Genomic DNA, 5,669 nt, shown 5'->3' with positions numbered 1-5,669 from the left:
ATAAGACCAAATGAAATAATTGTAACAATCAAAGTCAAATTAAATGAAAAATAATGGGTAGATAAGTTGTGTGTATGTATAAGAAGCCATTTATGGTGGATTTTCTGACTTTGATGTAGTTTGTAAGTTACGAGATTTGTTTATTTTTTTTACCAAACTTAACCATTATTTCAAAACAACTGGCTGAAAGTAGTGGTATTTTCAACGACCACCTGACTCAACATTTTGCATTTGGTTTTTTCATTGCCTTTCTAGACAAAGAATAACTTCGCAAGAGTATTTTAATTAGGCCCCCCAAGACAAAAATAGCATTTTTTAAATTTTTTCCAAGGACTTTCCGACCAAAGGCTATTTTTTATAAGAATTTTTTTTAAAAAGATGAGATTTTGAAATATTTTTTTCAAGACATCCTGGACGACAGACCAAGAATTTTTTTCCAGTAAAAATTTTTCATTTGATGATCATTTGATACAGTCAAAACGTGCCTAGTCGAAATAACGGGTCTAACCCTAGGTCTCTTTGGACCAAATCCGCTTCACGACATTTGAAGTCGATCTAGCCATGTCCGTCCGTCTATCTTGCTGGCTGGTGCGCACGATAACTATCGTAGGGACTATTCGATTTGGTCCAAACACAAAAGATCGAAAATTTCAAAAAATATATTTTCTACACAGTAAGAGGAACGATAATCCGATTTTGCTTCAACTTTGCAAATCCTAATATTTGCGTCAGTCCTGGGTCAAGTGCGAAAATGTATAATATCGGTCCAATCCATCAATTACCACTTGAATGAATCAATATTAAAATAGATAAGAATAATTGTGTGGCTGCGATTAGGTTAAGTTAGATTAGTTTCGGTAGCACTTAAGAAACATATTTTTGAAATAAAATCAGAATTGAATCAACAGCCAAACCATTCGGTTGGTTTTCCTTTATCACCGAAAACAGAATAGAGTTGATAATCGAAGAGGTAGATTGGACTCTATTCTCATTACATGTGATGTAAGAGTCCGATTGTCTTCACATTTCACACTTCCCAATATTTTTATAAACTCAAGATCTGGCGTTAAGATGGAATATATCGGTCCATTCATACTGGTACCTCCCCCACAAAAAGGTCGAAATTTTGAATATCCATCAAGCTCATAATTAACATCCGATTCCATTTAGACTTGAATATTTCCATCAACACAGAAACTGTTATGAAAATGGTGGAGATCGGGCCATTCCTTCTGGTACTTCCCCTACAAAGAGTCAAAATTTTGAATATCTTTGAAGGTCATAAAACTCGAAATAAGCATCAAGTTCTCTTTATATTTCACACATCCCATTATTATACCCTCCACCATACTATGGAGGGTATATCAATTTTGTCATTCCGAAATAAAATAACAAACATTTTTGCTTATACGAGATCTGTTGTGAGGATGATATATATCTTCGAAGCCCTTCTGGTACCTCACCCATAAAGGGTCATATTTCTCTCAACCAGAAACCTGAGACGAATATAGAATTTATGATTTCGCATCAAAATAGATATATAAATGTTCGATTTTCTTGTAATTTTGCCCATACCAATGTTTTTATACCCTCCACCACACTATGGAGGGTATATTAACTTTGTCATTCCGTTTGTAACTCCTCGAAATACTCATGTCAGACCCAACAAAGTATATATATATTCTTGATCAGCGTAAAATTCTAAGTCGATTTAGCGATGCCCGTCTGTCTGTCTGTCTGTCTGTCTGTCTGTCCGTCTGTCTGTTGTAATCACGCTATCTTTCGAATGAATTGAGATAGATGGCTAAAATTTTGCACACATGTTTATTTTTCCAGTAAGCAGTAGGTTCGTAAATGGGCCATGTAGGTCCACGTTTTCATATAGCCCCCATACAACGGTACCGCCCGATATTCGGTATTTTGATGATTTTAGCGACATTATTCACCGGAATTGTTTCAAATTTGGTATTTGAAGTTCGAAATGGATACTACACCCTAAGACAGAAAATTGTCTGTGCAGGTCTACGTCTTCGTATAGCCCCCATATAACGGTACCGCCCGATATTCGGTATTTTGATGATTTTAGCGACATTATTCACCGGAATTGCTTTAAATTTGGTATTTGAAGTTCGAAATGGATACTACACCCTAAGACAGAAAATTGTCTGTGCAGGTCCACGTCTTCGTATAGCCCCCATATAAGGGTACCTCCAATATTTTGACGATTTTAGCTACATTATTCACTGTTTATTTCAAGTTTCGAGTTTGAATGTGGTAATGGCTTATGACAAACAATGCCTATGTAGGTCCACGTCGTATAGACCCCAATAGACGGCTATATTTGTCGTTTTTAAAATTTTAACAGAATTTTTTAAGAATTTTATTTTTTGAAATATTTTAAATTCGTTCCAAAAGGTGGAGGGTATTCAAAGTTCGGCTCGGCCGAACTTACTGCTTTTTAACTTGTTATATATATCAAATGAAACATGGAAATGGAATGCTTCGGTCGACTATACCCGGTACATCACGCACATGTTAACATTTTCTAAATATTATCACATGTGTCATGCAAAGTGAAGGAAATTACCAACCTGTTACCAAGTTACCCCATATTTATATCGTATTTATTTAGGTCCGATACGAAATAGACAATATTGGCCCATTCCCTCAGAACCCACTCCATAGAGGGTCAACAGTTTGAATAATTATAACAGAAGTCAAAATACATTTAAATAATCGAACAATGGCTGAGGATATTAGTCTGTCGGTAGATCCGATTGATACTCAATTATGGAGGGAAACTTCATTTTGTCGCCATTAGATCAAGGGGGCCATCATCATCAAATACACTGCCTATTCCGAAAAGATCGACTGAAATAAATTCGCATCAAACTCTTGCAGTTTCTCCCGTTAACTTCATTTTACATACGACTTTTTAGCTGCCTATGGAATCTTACTAAAGTTCCCAAAATATGCGCTTATCTTCTTTTCCAATAACTATGATGTTTCCTTAATTAATAACAGTTATATTTTTAGACCCTACAAAAGAGTTTCGCATTTTCGCCGTAATTATTGTATCTTCCTGTGTGACAATATGTAAAAATTAGTTGAAATTTCCTTACACCTGTTTTCCTATCATTCTTTTAACATCATAATTTGCTGGCAACATCGTGGTGGTAATGATGTTGATGAAGATATGACGGCGACGATGTTGATATGTTGATATGCCTAAGAACGATGATGGTGTTGTTTCTCAGATTATTCCATAGTATCATAGCCAATAGAGCCCTCAGCATTAAAGGCCCGTTGCAGGTTTAATGAACCTTTCTTTTTTAGATTTGTTTTTGCTTTTTTCTGTCTGCTTTGTTTCATTACCGTCTGTTTGCCTAATGTCGGTTCTGTTGATTTGAGATTTATATTTCCCCCTACCGGCTTAGTACTGTTCTGTCTCCCATTTCAAACGAAAAAAAAACTGAAGAAGAAAAAGGGTAAATAAATAGATTAGTTTTGACAAGCAACGGAAGATGAAACAATTGTCTAGAATAAAACAACTTCAACAACAACAACAAAAAAACGCAAACCTAACCAGCAACAACATGATTTTATTACAAAACCTCAACCATTATCATTTTCATTGTTAGATGTTAGTTTTTTTTTTTTGTCGCGCAAACATAATGTCTACATGTGTACATAGTTCTGGCTAGAATGCGCTTTGTAATAATTCTACTAGGGACTATTTCCGTCTGTTTGTCGGGCTGTCTGTCTGTTTGCCCATTCATGCTGTTGTTTAATTATTTTAACATTACCCTGGTTGACGGGAACAAGGGAGAGAGGAATTCCATGTAATTATTGTTTGGGCAATCATATCCCATGTACATGCTTGATGTCCGCTATGGGTGTCGGTTTTTGTTCTTTTTCATTCGATTTTCTAATCCAGTGAAATATACACCTCTGCAACTCTATCTGTGAAAGATGTACAAAATATTATGCGGAGAATATGACTCACATGATAAATAGTTTACAAATGAAGGTTTGCAAAAATTAGTGTTTGGAAATATCAAGCTTTGCAAAAGTTTGAATCTAGATACTTAAGGACTCGCTGACCCTCAGCTAGCCAATACATAGAGGGAGAAAGACTTCTATATAGAGATAAAGACTCCCCGGCTCTTCAGCTCGTATATACAGAGAGACTTCCCGGCTCATCACCTTGTCTATAGGAAGAGAATGACAGAATCCTCGGCCCTAAAGCTCGTTTATACAAGGTGGCGAAAAAGTAATCTTCCGATCTTTTTTTTAGCTATAATTTAAAAAAATAAAAACATTGATTCTTGTTGTGGAATATTTTTATTTGGTCTTTTAGTTTCTTTTACATCAAGTGGAGAATACGATGTCATATAAATGACCGCCGTCACAGTTTAATGTCCTTTAAGTCCTTTTTATGGCATTTTCATCACTTTGGCCCAAACTTCCGGCGATAGGTCCTCACATTCTGGACGGATATTGTCTTTAAGGGCTGAAAGAGTCTCAGGCTTGTTGACATAAACCCGCGACTTCAAACAGCCCCACAAAAAAAAAGTCTGGAGCCGTCTAATCTGGCGATCTTGCTGGCCAGTGCAAATCGCCAAATAGGGAGATTAGGCGCCCGGGAAATTCATCCTTCAATATATCGTTTGTGGCCCGTGTAGTGTGTGCCGTTGCACCGTTCTGTTGGATCCAAATGCTTTCCAATCCCAACTCATAAAGATGCGGCAAAAATTAGTCATTGATCATTGCTTTGTAGCGCTCACCATTCACAGTAACCGTTTGGCCGTGGCGTCTTCGAAGAAAAAAAGTCCGATGACTCCTCCAGCGAAAACAGCACAACATACAGTGACTTTGAGCGGGTGTACGGTTACACGCGGATTTTCAGTGCCCCAGAAGCGTAAATGCTTATTTATTTACGTACCCGTTAAGATGGAAATTGGCCTCATCACTCATGGTTATTTTTGATAAAAAGCATCTTCTTCTTGATGGTGATTGAATAGTCACCAATATTCCGCGTTCTGGAGCAGTGTAGCGTAACATTGTTTATTAAGGTGTATTTCGCATGTGTTTACTACAAAAATGTCAAAACAGAACTGACATTAGGGGCAAATCGTAAAATTTTGAGCATTTTCTGATAGGAAGATTACTTTTGCGCAACCTTGTAGAAGTAGAGACTCGCATGCCGGTATCTTGTCTATAGAGGATTAGACTGACTCGCTGGTCCATCAGCTCGCCCTCTATAGGCAGACTCGCTGGTCCATCAGCTTATCTGTAGAGACTCCCTGTTCCTAAGCCCGTCTAAAGCGACTCTATGGAGACTATTGAAACCCTCATCTCGTCTATAGAGACACCTTGGGCTTCATTCATCATTAACTCATCTATACTGTCCATAGAAACTATAGGGCCTTCAGATCATCAGATCGTCTATAGAGACTCTCTGGGACTTCATTCCTTAGCCGATCTATAGAGACTTTCTGACCCTGGAGACTCTCTTGGATTTCACCATTAGCCGGCCTATAAAGACACTGTCTATAGACAGACTCACTGGCCCATCAGCTCGTCGTCTATAGACAGACTCGCTGGTCCATGATTAGACACATTCGCTGGCCATAAGCTTGTCTATTCAGACTGGTTTGAGATTGAGA

This window comes from Musca domestica, unplaced genomic scaffold (genome assembly GCF_030504385.1).
Source record: "Musca domestica strain aabys unplaced genomic scaffold, Musca_domestica.polishedcontigs.V.1.1 1, whole genome shotgun sequence".
Classification (NCBI taxonomy): domain Eukaryota; kingdom Metazoa; phylum Arthropoda; class Insecta; order Diptera; family Muscidae; genus Musca; species Musca domestica.
Note: the sequence above shows the minus strand (reverse complement) of the source record.